Raw genomic sequence first — 13,649 nt, forward strand, 5'->3', positions numbered from 1 at the left:
ATTTACTTAATTTATTAAAATTGGATTTTCTCCCGACTAATGGAAGTGAGGTGTCGATTCCTCATGAATCCATTTTTCCTTCAAAATGAATGCTCTATTTTCTCTTTTAAGTTTATTTTATAAAAATATCTTTATTATAATTATACTATAATTAGTATTTAAGTAATAATGCATAATTATACTAATTTAAAAAAATATCTTTATTTTTAGAAAGTATTATTCTCATGTAATAAAAGTACTATTCTCTCTTTTAAAATTATTTTTAAAAAAATATCTTTATTATAATTATATTACAATTAGCATTTAATGAATAATGCATGATTATACTAATTTAGAAAAATATCTTTATTTTTAGAAAGTACTATTCTCATGTAAAGAAAGCACTATTCTCTGTTCTAAAATTATTTTTAGAAAATATCTTTATTATAATTATATTACAATTAGCATTTAATGAATAATGCATGATTATACTAATTTAGAAAAATACCTTTATTATAATTATATAAAATAATCTACTTAATATACAAAAATTGAAAGGTGTTTGTTACGGTACGATGATAAATACATACGTATTGATATATTTAAAATATGGACAAATAACAATAAGTCATATGGATTTTATTTTCCACATCAGCACCCAATTTTTTATAAAGACAATATATATTATATCACTAATTTTACTAAAATATTCTTATAATTTAATAAAAATAAAAAATATATTTTTATTTAATTTTTTTAAAAGTGAATATCTTTTTATATATGTCAGGCAAAAATTACTCTTTTAGATTAATTAATCAAATAATTTAATTTTACCATTTCAAAATTTAAATAATCTAAAAGACAAAAACAAAAACACATTTAACAAAATTATTTATCTTTCTATAAACCCTAATCAATTTGTTCATACCAAAAAATGAAATAAATTTAAAAAAATATTAAAAAAATCACTTTGTTCTTGCTGGGTTTCTCCCCGACCTTCACATCCCTTCTCTTTGTTTGTATTTCCCTTTCGTCTCTTTAATCTCGTCTCTTCTCCCCGGTAAAGAAGACAAAGAAGCTTCCTCCACTGCGCCCTGGCAAGGTTACCGCAGCTTTTCCGCACGCCTCACCCAGCCAAGGAGAACGTCGTCACGTCAGAGAGTGTCGCCGTCTTCCTCGTTCCAGAGAGCGTCGCTGTCTTCCTCATTCTTCATCACCGTCGTCAACCTCTCCCTTCCGATAACTCCCTCCCTGCACTATCCATTCCTTCTATGCAAATAGTTTTAAGATGTTTACCTGTTGAGAGAAATCATAAGCTAGTGCTCTTTCTCTTCTGGTTGATGCCTCCATTCTGTTCTGCATTCGCATTTTCGATACATAGCTACTCACAGTGCTATCATCCCATTCTTCCTGAAAATCTCATAAACTATGCTAGTTAACAGAATTCAATTGATGGCGAATTATAGCTAAATTGATAAGCTTAGCACCTTCAATCACTCTTTTAACACTTTTTTATTTATGCAAGAATAAGATGAGCTTTGGTGAATTATTTTAAGCTTAATCTGAATTCAAGTCTTTGAATTTATGACAACATTTCAAGTGAACTAAAGTTAGTTGTTTTTCTTCTAACAAAATCATGAGCTGCTGCTTGCTAGTTTCATGAATTAACATTGTCTTCTGTTATACCTACTGCTTTGTTATATGACTCCTTTTCCGGCAATGAATATGCTGGTAAATGCTCAATTTTTCGCCTTTAACCGAGAACATTTTGGCCGAATTTGCAGTTTGCACTTCAACTGATGTTCCTATGGCTTTCTATTTAGACTTTCAGTTACTAAATTGAGATGAACTTCACCATTATTGCATCTGATTTCATCCTTTGGACTCCTTAACTAAATTTACAGCACAATAATCATAAGAAGAAGGGAAAAATACTAAGCATCATATAAATAATGAATTTATTGATGTAACTGATGTGAATATATGCAAATTGATGTAATTGAAGTTTGTTGAGCTAACCAGAAAGCTTCTATATGCTGATTGAATCCGAATTGCTGCTGCTTCTTCACTCAAGAATGTAGAACTACTTGAATTTGGCATTTCTTCTTGTTCTATTACATTCTCCACAGTTTCTTCACTGTTGGCATCTTCTCTATCACTCAAGTTCTCTTCTATTATTGGTTGTTGATGAGCGGATATTTTATACGCTTTTTGGGGTTAATTTCATGTAGTTTTGAGTATGTTTTAGTTAGTTTTTAGTCTATTTTCATTAGTTTTTAGGAAAAATTCATATTTCTGGACTTTACTATGAGTTGTGTGTTTTTCTGTAATTTCAGGTATTTTTCTGGCTGAAATTGAACCGTCAGTTGTCACCATACTTGTAATATATAATAGTCCATACTTTTCCAGCAATATATAATAGTCCATACTTTGCCACCATCCTTGAAATATGCATTTCTAGGAGAAGGTGATACTTTTCCAGTGATCATAAGCGCTGCTTTAAATTCACAGGAAGAGGAAGCACTTATTCAAGTGCTAAGGACACACAAGACAGCTCTTGGGTGGTCCATAGGTGACCTTAAGGGCATAAGCCCAGCTAGATGCATGCACAAAATCCTATTGGAGGATAATGCCAAGCCAGTGGTTCAACCACAGAGGCGGCTAAATCCAGCCATGAAGGAAGTGGTGCAGAAAGAGGTCACCAAATTACTAGAGGCTGGGATTATTTATCCTATTTCTGATAGCCCCTGGGTGAGCCCTGTCCAAGTCGTCCCAAAAAAGGGAGGCATGACAGTGATTCATAATGAAAAGAATGAACTGGTTCCTACAAGAACAGTTATAGGATGGCGCATGTGTATTGACTACAGAAGACTCAATACAGCCACCAGAAAGGATCATTTTCCTTTACCATTCATAGACCAGATGCTAGAAAGACTGGCAGGTCATGAGTATTACTGCTTTTTGGATGGCTACTCAAGCTATAACCAGATTACAGTAGATCCCCAGGATCAAGAGAAAACAGCATTCACATGTCCATCTGGAGTGTTTGCTTATAGAAGGATGCCATTTGGGCTGTGTAATGCGCCTGCAACCTTCCAGAGATGCATGCTCTCTATTTTCTCTGATATGGTGAAAAAATTTCTGGAAGTCTTCATGGATGACTTCTCAGTATATGGAGACTCATTCAGCTCCTGTCTTGATCACCTAAAACTTGTTCTGAAAAGATGCCAAGAGACCAACCTAGTTTTAAACTGGGAAAAATGTCACTTCATGGTGACTAAAGGGATTGTCCTTGGGCATAAAATCTCAAACAAGGGAATAGAGGTGGATCAAGCAAAAATAGAGGTAATTGAAAAATTACCACCACCTGCCAATGTTAAGGCAATCAGAAGCTTTCTGGGGCATGCAAGATTCTATAGGAGGTTTATAAAGGATTTTTCAAAAATCGCAAAACCTCTAAGCAATCTGCTAGCTGCTGACACGCCATTTGTGTTTGACACAGAGTGCCTGCAGGCATTTGAAACGCTGAAAGCTAAGCTGGTCACAGCACCAGTCATTTCTGCACTAGACTGGACGTTACCATTTGAGCTAATGTGTAATGCCAGTGATCATGCCATTGGTGCAGTATTGGGACAGAGGCATGACAAGCTTCTGCATGTCATTTATTATGCCAGTCGCGTTCTAAATGATGCCCAGAAAAATTACACAACCGCAGAAAAAGAATTACTTGCAGTGGTTTACGCCATTGACAAGTTCAGATCATACTTAGTAGGATCAAAAGTGATTGTGTATACTGACCATGCTGCTCTTAAATATCTACTCACAAAGCAGGATTCAAAACCCAGGCTCATCAGATGGGTATTGCTTCTGCAAGAGTTTGATATAGAAATAAGAGACAGAAAAGGGACAGAGAACCAAGTGGCTGATCATCTATCCCGGATAGAGCCAGTAGAAGGGACACCCCTCCCCTCTCTTGAGATCTCTGAGACGTTTCCAGATGAGCATTTGTTTGCCATTCAGGAAACACCATGGTTTGCCGATATTGCAAACTATAAAGCTGCAAGGTTCATACCCAAGGAGTACAACCAGGTACAAAAGAAAAAAATAATTACTGATGCAAAGTACTACTTGTGGGATGAACCTTATCTCTTTAAGAGATGTGCAGACAGAATTATCCGTAGTTGTGTGCCTAGGGAAGAAGCACAGAGGATCCTGTGGCATTGCCACGGATCTCAATATGGAGGCCATTTCGGAGGTGAGCGAACAGCCACCAAGGTCCTCCAATGTGGTTTCTATTGGCCCACACTCTATAAAGATTCCCGAGAGTTTGTACGTAACTGTGACAGTTGCCAAAGAGCTGGTAATCTGCCTCATGGTTACGCCATGCCTCAACAAGGAATCTTGAAAATTGAGTTGTTTGACGTATGGGGAATTGATTTCATGGGACCTTTCCCACCATCATACTCAAACACTTATATTCTGGTAGCAGTTGACTATGTATCAAAATGGGTTGAGGCCATTGCCACACCCACCAATGATACTAAAACAGTACTGAAGTTCCTCCAGAAACATATCTTTAGCAGGTTTGGTGTCCCTAGAGTACTCATCAGTGATGGGGGCACTCACTTTTGCAATAAACAGCTTTACTCTGCCATGGTTCGGTATGGGATTCGCCACAAGGTGGCTACTCCATATCATCCACAAACCAATGGGCAAGCTGAAGTCTCTAACCGAGAATTAAAGAGAATCCTAGAACGGACAGTAAATACCCGTAGAAAGGATTGGGCACAGAGCTTGGATGATGCTCTGTGGGCTTACAGAACAGCATTCAAGACCCCTATAGGGACCTCTCCATACCAACTGGTGTATGGTAAGGCATGTCACCTGCCCGTGGAACTGGAACATAAGGCCTACTGGGCAACCAGATTCCTAAACTTTGATGCCAAATTAGCAGGAGAAAAAAGATTGCTCCAGCTAAATGAGCTAGAGGAGTTCAGATTCACAACTTTCGAAAATGCCAAGCTTTATAAAGAGAAATCAAAAAAGTGGCATGACAGAAAGCTGTCATCTAGAATCTTTGAACTAGGACAGAAGGTTCTGCTGTTCAACTCTAGACTCAGGCTATTCCCCGGGAAATTGAAATCCCGGTGGAGGGGACCATACGTGATTACAAGCGTATCACCATATGGTTATGTAGAGCTTCAAGATATTGACTCTGACAAGAAGTTCATTGTTAATGGACAGAGAATCAAGCACTATCTTGAAGGCAATGTTGAGCAAGAGTGCTCAAGGTTGAAGCTAGATTAAAAGCTCAGCAAGGTCCAGCTAAGGACATTAAAGAAGCGCTTGTTGGGAGGCAACCCAACTTTTATTTATTTTCATGGTTTTTCATGTTTTATTAGGTTCATGATCATGGGGAGTCACAAAATAAATATTAAAAATTGAAAATGGAATCAAAAACAGCAGAAGAAAAATCACACCCTGGAGGAAGCACCTGTCTGGCGTTCAACGCCAGAACAGAGTATGGTTCTGGCGCTGAACACCCAAAATGGGCAACATCCTGGCGCTGAACACCCAGAACAAGCATGGTTCTGGCGTTCAACGCCAGAAATGGCTAGTAAATGGGCGTTGAACGCCCAAAATGGGCACCAACCTGGCGCTGAACGCCCAGAGTTTTGTGCCAGGGCATTTTGCATGCCTAAATTGGTGCAGAGATGTAAATGCCTTGACACCTCAAGATCTGTGGACCTCACAGGATTATTTCAAGATCTGTGAACCCCACAAGATCCCCACCTTCCCTCCTCATAATCCTAGTTTTTTTCCACATATTCTTCTTCATCTATTCCTTCTTCTTTTGCTCGAGGGCGAGCAACATTCTAAGTTTGGTATGGTAAAACAATTATGTGAAGGATCTATAGCTCAGTGGTAGAACATGTGGCTGCAAATCAAGAGATCCCTGAGATACCTCAGGGGATGCACTTTCCTCCACATAATTATTGGAAGCAACTGAGGATAGAAATACCAAAAATCACTAGGAATCAAGCCACAAAGGCAAGGAAGAGACATAAAAGAGCTCAAGAAGGAAATGCCATCATCACTAAGGTGAACTCGTTCCTTGTTCTTACTTGCTCTGTTTTTCGTTTTCTCTATGTTAAGTGCTTATCTATGTTTGTGTCTTCATTACATGATCATTAGTAGTAATTAGTGTCTATTTTGATTTTATCCCCAATTAAGTTATAGTCTAATTTTCTCATCATCAGCAAACATGAATAAAATAGTAGATCTTTTGAATAAGAGGCAATAAAATTTCGAGTTTTTAATAAGAAAAATTCTAATTAGTAACATGTGGTGGCAATGCTTTCTGTCTTCTGAATGAATGCTTGAACAGTGCATATGTCTTTTGAATTTGTTGTTTAAGACTGTTAAATATGTTGGCTCTTGAAAGAATGATGAACATGAGACATGTTATTGATAATCTGAAAAATCATAAAAATGATTCTTGAAGCAAGAAAAAGCAGCAAAGAACAAAGCTTGCAGAAAAAAAAATATAGAAAGAAAAAGAAAAAGCAAGCAGAAAAAGCCATAAGCTCTTAAAACCAAGAGGCAAGAGCAAAAAGCCAATAACCCTTAAAACCAAAAGGCAAGGGCAAATAAAAAGGATCCCAAGGCTTTGAGCATCAGTGGATAGGAGGGCCTAAAGGAATAAAATCCTGGTCTAAGCGGCTAAACCAAGCTGTCCCTAACCATGTGCTTGTGGCGTGTAGGTGTCAAGTGAGAACTTGAGACTGAGCGGTTAAAGTCAAGGTCCAAAGCAAGAAGAAGAGTGTGCTTAAGAACCCTGGACACCTCTAATTGGGGGCTTTAGCAAAGCTGAGCCACAATCTGAAAAGGTTCACCCAATTATGTGTTTGTGGCATTTATGTATCCGGTGGTAATACTGGAAAACAAAGTGCTTAGGGCCACGGCCAAGACTCATAAAATAGCTGTGTTCAAGAATCATCACACTAAAATAGGAGAATCAATAACACTATCTGAATTCTAAGTTCCTATAGATGCCAATCACTCTGAGCTTCAATGGATAAAGTGAGATGCCAAAACTGTTCGGAAGCAAAAAGCTACTAGTCCCGCTCATCTAATTAGAATCTGAGCTTCACTCAAAAATTCTGAGATATTATTGCTTCTCAACTTATTAGTCTTCTATTTTATTTGTCTAGTTGCTTGAGGACAAGCAACAGTTTAAGTTTGGTGTTGTGATGAGCGGATATTTTATACGCTTTTGGGGTTAATTTCATGTAGTTTTGAGTATGTTTTAGTTAGTTTTTAGTCTATTTTCATTAGTTTTTAGGAAAAATTCATATTTCTAGACTTTACTATGAGTTGTGTATTTTTCTATAATTTCAGGTATTTTTCTGGCTGAAATTGAAGGAGCTGAGCAAAAATCTGATTCAGGCTGAAAAAGGACTGCTGATACTGTTGGATTCTGACCTCCCTGCACTCAAAGTGGATTTTCTGGAGCTACAGAACTCGAAATGGTATGCTTCCAATTGCGTTGGAAAGTAGACATCCAGGGCTTTCCAGCAATATATAATAGTCCATACTTTGCATAAGGATAGATGATGTAAACTGGCGTTCAACTCCAGTTCTCTGCCCAATTCTGGCGTCCAGCGCCAGAAAAGGATCAAAAGCTGGAGTTGAACGCCCAAACTGGCACATAAACTGGCGTTCAACTCCACAAATGGCCTCTGCACGTGACTTTCTTAAATCTTAGCCCCAGCACACACCAAGTGGGCCCCAGAAGTGGATCTCTGCATCATCCATCATAGTCTACTCACTTTTTGTAAACCTAGGCTACTAGTTTAGTATTTAAACAACTTTTAGAGACTTATTTTGTATCTCATGACATTTTAGATCTAAACTTTGTATTCTCTGACGGCATGAGTCTCTAAACCCCATTGTTGGGGGTGAGGAGCTCTCCTGTGTCTCGATGAATTAATGCAAGTATTTCTGTTTTCCATTCAAACACGCTTGTTCCTATCTAAGATGTTCATTCGCGCTTAACTGTGATGGAGGTGATGATCTGTGACACTCATCACCTTCCTCAAATCATGAATGTGTGCCTGACAACCACCTCCGTTCTATATACGATTGAATGAGTATCTCTTAGATTCCTTAATCAGAATCTCCGTGGTATAAGCTAGAACTGATGGCGGCATTCATGAGAATCCGGAAAGTCTAAACCTTGTCTGTGGTATTCCAAGTAGGATTCAAGGATTGAATGACTGTGACGAGCTTCAAACTCCTGAAGGCTGGGCATTAGTGACAGACGCAAAAGGATAGTAAATCCTATTCCAACCGGATCGAGAACCAACCGGTGATTAGCCGTGCTGTGACAGAGCGCGTGGGCGTAGTTTTCACTGGAAGGATGGAAGGTAGCCATTGACAACGGTGATCCACCAACACACAGCTTGCCATAGGAGGACGTGCGTGCGTGAACAAGAAGACAGAGGAAAGCAGAGATTCAGAAGACAAAGCATCTCCAAAACTCCAACATATTCTCCATTACTGCATAACAAGTAACCTTTAATCCATGCTCTATTGTTTATTTGCAATTCAACTGATAAACATAATTGACTTCCTGACTAAGATTTACAAGATAACTATAGATTGCTTCAAACCAACAATCTCCATGGGATTCGACCCTTACTCACGTGAGGTATTACTTGGACGACCCAGTGCACTTACTGGTCAGTGGTACGAGTTGTGAAAAGTGTGATTCATAATTCGTGCACCAGTTGTGTAACTGTAACTTCAGAACTCTTAAGTGAAGCTGAATCCTCCTCTGCCACAACTAAATTGAATTCATTTCCACACAAGTATGATCTAACAGAACCCCATCTTTGATTTTCTGTCGAATTTTTCCTACCCTGAGAAAAAGTAACAAAATTTGTGATATGATCAAGAATTCTTGCAGCATATATATATATAGCATTTTTTAGAGACTCACTTTGCTTTCATATGATGCAGTGGAACGGTTTCTAGAGAAGACACGTCTTACCAATTCTCCAGTAAAACCCATATCTTAACTAGCTTTATGACTTTGAGAAGAATCAAAAGAAATAAAAATTCTAAATAAGATTTATATTAATATGGACAATGCAAAGATATAGCATATAGAGGATGATGCTACTAACTTTAGCATTTCTACATTATTAGATAGTAAAGTGATAAAGGCCAAGCTACATTCTCACTTGTCCTCACAGTATTAGATAATAATGTAATCTTAGCCTTAATATTTTCTTAATATGTGGCTATGTGCACCAAAACTTTAAAGACACTTATTATTGTTACTAACGGTATCTTATAATATAGTGAAATCACATGTTAGCTAGAATTGAATATGATCGTGATGTATATGCAGGGATTTGCAGAGCTGGAATGCTGACTCTAAATCAAAGAAAAAAAATAATAGAAGCTAGAAAGTTAAAAAGAAAAAAAAAAGGTATATGGATTTAAGTGCAATGTTTTTTATTGCTTTTTTTTTTTTGCATATATACTTTTTGCACATGGCTTGTAGAGGATAGGCTTCTAAAAAAGTTTTGCTTAATGCTGGGGTTATGTACTGTCTTTGGTCATATTTGTTATAACCTTCTTGGTTAGAAAATGTCTTATTCTTTTGAGGAATGCTCCTAATCAGCTATGCACAATTTATTTGTGTGTGTTATTACTTATTACTTGCTCTCTTTAAAAGGTTAATATCTTTTCAATATTGTTAATTTCTTATCCATCTCTTACCCCTGTCAACTCTTATTCATCTCTATTTCGCATCCTGCTTGCTCTTAACTTTTTATTTGCCATTATATTTTGTGGGATTTCTTGGCTTTTGAAGATCACTTTATATCCCATGGGTATGGTATTTACATTAAAAATAAAGTGTCTGTTTTTCTCATGATCATATCACAGTTGACATGCAAAGAACTACAGTCAGTGCAAGTTTGATGTTTAATTTATTTTATTCTATTTTTGTTAATATCTTGATCCTATGTTTCTGTTAATCTAGTTGGAACAGACACTAGGTTACTCAAGTAATATGACCAAGGCTGCCAGTTACATTGTTCTTCCTTTGTCAGGGCTCTAAAAGGGTAATTTGTTGGCAGTAGTTGCCTTGTTGACACTAGGTTACTCAAATTTACAATATTATTTTTGCATATGTAAAACTTGGTGGGATCCATAGATAGATGGATATATCTTAAATAAAGTAAGTAAGACTGCTTATATTGTTAGCGTGCCTAACAATGAGATGTTAAACTAGTAGTTTGTAAGAATTTCTCTATAACGTCTATGATTTATCAGCTAATGCTCAGAGAATAGTAGTTAATGAGTAGCAAAATATAGTCAACGAACTACTTGAATGATGGATTTTTCTATAACAGGAGATAAGATTAACTTTTTATTAAAAAAGTGTAAACAATTTTTGATATCACTTCATTGTCTGATCATGTTGTCAATTCTGTCTAGTGGGACAAAATTTTGCTTTTTGCATATGTTTGTCATTGGCATATTCAATGAAACTTAAAAGTGAAGGTTTTGGTCCTTATTTGTATCAGAAAAGACAAACCGCACTGGAGTATTGTCTAGGAGCAATTTAGTGAAGGCCTACAATGAATGGCTGCTTCCTTTCCGCACCTTGGTGAGTGGGATTATGACAGAGAACAAGAATGATTATGATCAGCTTGCAGTTGACACTCTTTTTCACCAAAGTTGTCATCTTTTGTGAAACATTCCCTTAAAAATTACTTTATGCCACCAACTGAGCTTGGCAAAAACTCGCAAGATTTGTTTCCACATGAAATCTTTAATCTCAAGATAAGATTTTGCCAACACAATCAGGCCTCCAATTATGTGAAAAACAAATCTTCCACCTCTGCAAAAGGAACCTAGAGGCCAGAGCCAGCACAACTAACAATAATAGAGCTATGACAAGTACACACTTAAAAGTGGAGCATTTATTTGTACCAAATTCATTCTATAGGTGATAAGAGTTAGTGTACTGATGTGAAGTTATCCAAGAGGTAGAGTGCTATGTACAAGATACAAAAGAAGTTGGTTGCTTGATAAATATTTCACGACAATAAAGAGTTGTGTTGTCCAACTAATTTGTGTTCTTGCTCTTTTCATTTATTAGATGGTATTCTTGATGATTGGTGAATTGCACGGCACTTCATGTTTCATTGTTGGTCAATTATCCTCTAATATCTCAAATAGGAAAACATCCTTATATTTCACGGATGACACATGAACTTGGATAATTTAAGTGTTATCATTGAATAAAATCGAGATATTTGACCTACAAAGAATGATACATTTTATATGGTTGAAATGTTTCGAAGTTTCAAAAGCAAAGAGGTCGAATAACCCATGTGAAATTTAGTAATAAAGGAACTTGCTACTTAAGCATCACCTATATAGAAGTCTAATTTTAGAACTAACAAAGAAAAATAATTAAAAAAAAACGTAATTCATGACTGCCACTTCTTCCTTCAGCAGAGTTGGCCTGCACAGTGTTCCACAATTGTGGACTCTTGAACTTAATTTTTGTGGACTTTCTCTGATAACAGTAGTGCTCAGCTTTGAGAGATGAGATCTTCTGGGGCCAAGCTTGCGATTTGCTATGTTCCAAGATCGCCCTATAAATATCCTAGATATAGAATTAATAGATCGAGAAACACCTGATCAAGCATTAGACACAGTTTTTTTCACTAAATTTCACAAGAACCTATTAAGTTGAACCAGAGAATTGATAAGAAACACTCACTTACCAGAAAATCAAATTGAAGAAAGAACATAAGGAATGACACAGATGTTTAGCTACCTAATTCAAAAGTAAAATCCAACTGTCAGGCAATTAAAATGAGCATAGACCAGGTGACCCAAAGAGGAGAACGACACTACACAATACTCTTTCCCTCAAACATAAACTGCAAATATCTTCAAAAGTCTTTCTCATACTGTTTCAAAAACTCATATCACATCTTCCAACCATACGGCATGACATCAATACTAAGAATTCTAATAAAACAGTGAATTAACAAAGTGTTGTAGGCCATTTGCAAAAGAACACAGTTACTGAAACAAAATATGCACATTAAATGCATGGAGTGCTACCTACAATATAATGTGACAAGAGATATCTTCCAAAAAATAATGCCACTGAACCAAAGCCATTTTAATAAAATCAATTGAACCTCTTCATAATAACTAAAGAAGCAACTGCTTTAGAGTAAGATAAGATACCTTTCGAGAGCTAACCATAACTGCAGCGAGAGACAGCAAGCATGGAAGTCATTAGTGCTGATGCAGTGGCCGTATGGTAAGGCAGCATTGATTCCACACAGAAGCTTAATTCCGCAGGACACCTTCTCAAAAAACCACAAATTCAATTCATCACAAATTGAATAAAGAACAAAATTAGAATTCAGCACTAATAATAATAAGCAAGAATTCAGTAATAATAATAATAAGCACTTCTCAAATGCGATTTTGCACAAAAAAGCTTCCGGCACAGAACAATTGCATCTTTAAATTGATTATAAACAAAATAGAAATTCAGCTAACCCAAGCTAATAAGCTCAACTCTACCTGTAATTCACCAAATCTTAGCATATTGCAACATCCTGAAAGGAGGAAAGCAGCAGAGTATGACAAAAGTAAAGGAACATAACTTCAAGTGACAAAGCTAACTCTATTTAAATAATTTTACCAACCTGTCTCCGGAAAACATGGAAGAAGTTAGCAGGAGTTGTGACATTCACAATCTGTAAATTGCACTCCTGAATTAGTTTCCGAAGTGTTAGACCCATGTCAGGAATAACATAAGGATTGTCATCAGCGATTTGCCATTAAAAACATATCAAATTGAGAATTAACAGAGCAAATGAAACAAGAAATAGAAGGCAAAGCCACAAAAGTAATCAATAGCATAGCATTGTTTAGGTTAATTGCTTTTTGGCACTAAAAGGGTTTTAAAACAAAAAGTTCCAACAGCCAAATGTGGTAGTTCAAAGAAATTAGAATATAGATTAACGAGAAAACCTGAAGGAAGCATTCCAATCTGGCACTTGAATGCTCAAGGCCTTGGCCATCATAAACCATGAGGAAGTAACACGACAAGCCTAGTCTGACAGAGCCACTTAGCCTCACCAGAAGACAAGAAATGTCAAATATCACATGAGCCCCATTAGTAAAATCACCAAAATGCACCTCCCAAATCACCAGTGAATTTGGATTTTTCAGTAAATAATCCATCATTAGTTAAATACAAATATCAAGTGGGAATATAGGGAAAAAGAGAGAACAAAATGAACAACAATCATATGAAGTCATAACATGGATGTACTTAAAATATTCGAGTCATCTGGGTTATTGTGAAAACTACTTTACATATAACATACAAGTCAGTCAAAACAAAACAACAACAACAACAACAACAATAACAAAGCCTTGTCCCAATAAGTGGGGTCGGCTACATGAATCAAACAACGCCATTGTGCTCTGTGGTGCGCAGAAATTGTGATTACACTTTGATTATGTAAAATTCATCGATCTTTCTTTCCCTGGTAATGGCGCCAAACACATGATGCCAATACCATGGTTCACAACTTCGCACAACTAAC

At 36.6% G+C, this 13,649-nt stretch overlaps 1 pseudogene; it reads right to left on the minus strand.

The window, feature by feature from the left end:
* Nucleotides 1-1,182: 1,182 nt before the first annotated feature.
* Nucleotides 1,183-9,055, minus strand: LOC107615851 (protein IQ-DOMAIN 33-like; annotated as a pseudogene).
* Nucleotides 9,056-13,649: the final 4,594 nt, after the last annotated feature.

Source organism: Arachis ipaensis, chromosome B9 (genome assembly GCF_059453495.1).
Source record: "Arachis ipaensis isolate K30076 ecotype BB chromosome B9, ASM5945349v1, whole genome shotgun sequence".
Classification (NCBI taxonomy): domain Eukaryota; kingdom Viridiplantae; phylum Streptophyta; class Magnoliopsida; order Fabales; family Fabaceae; genus Arachis; species Arachis ipaensis.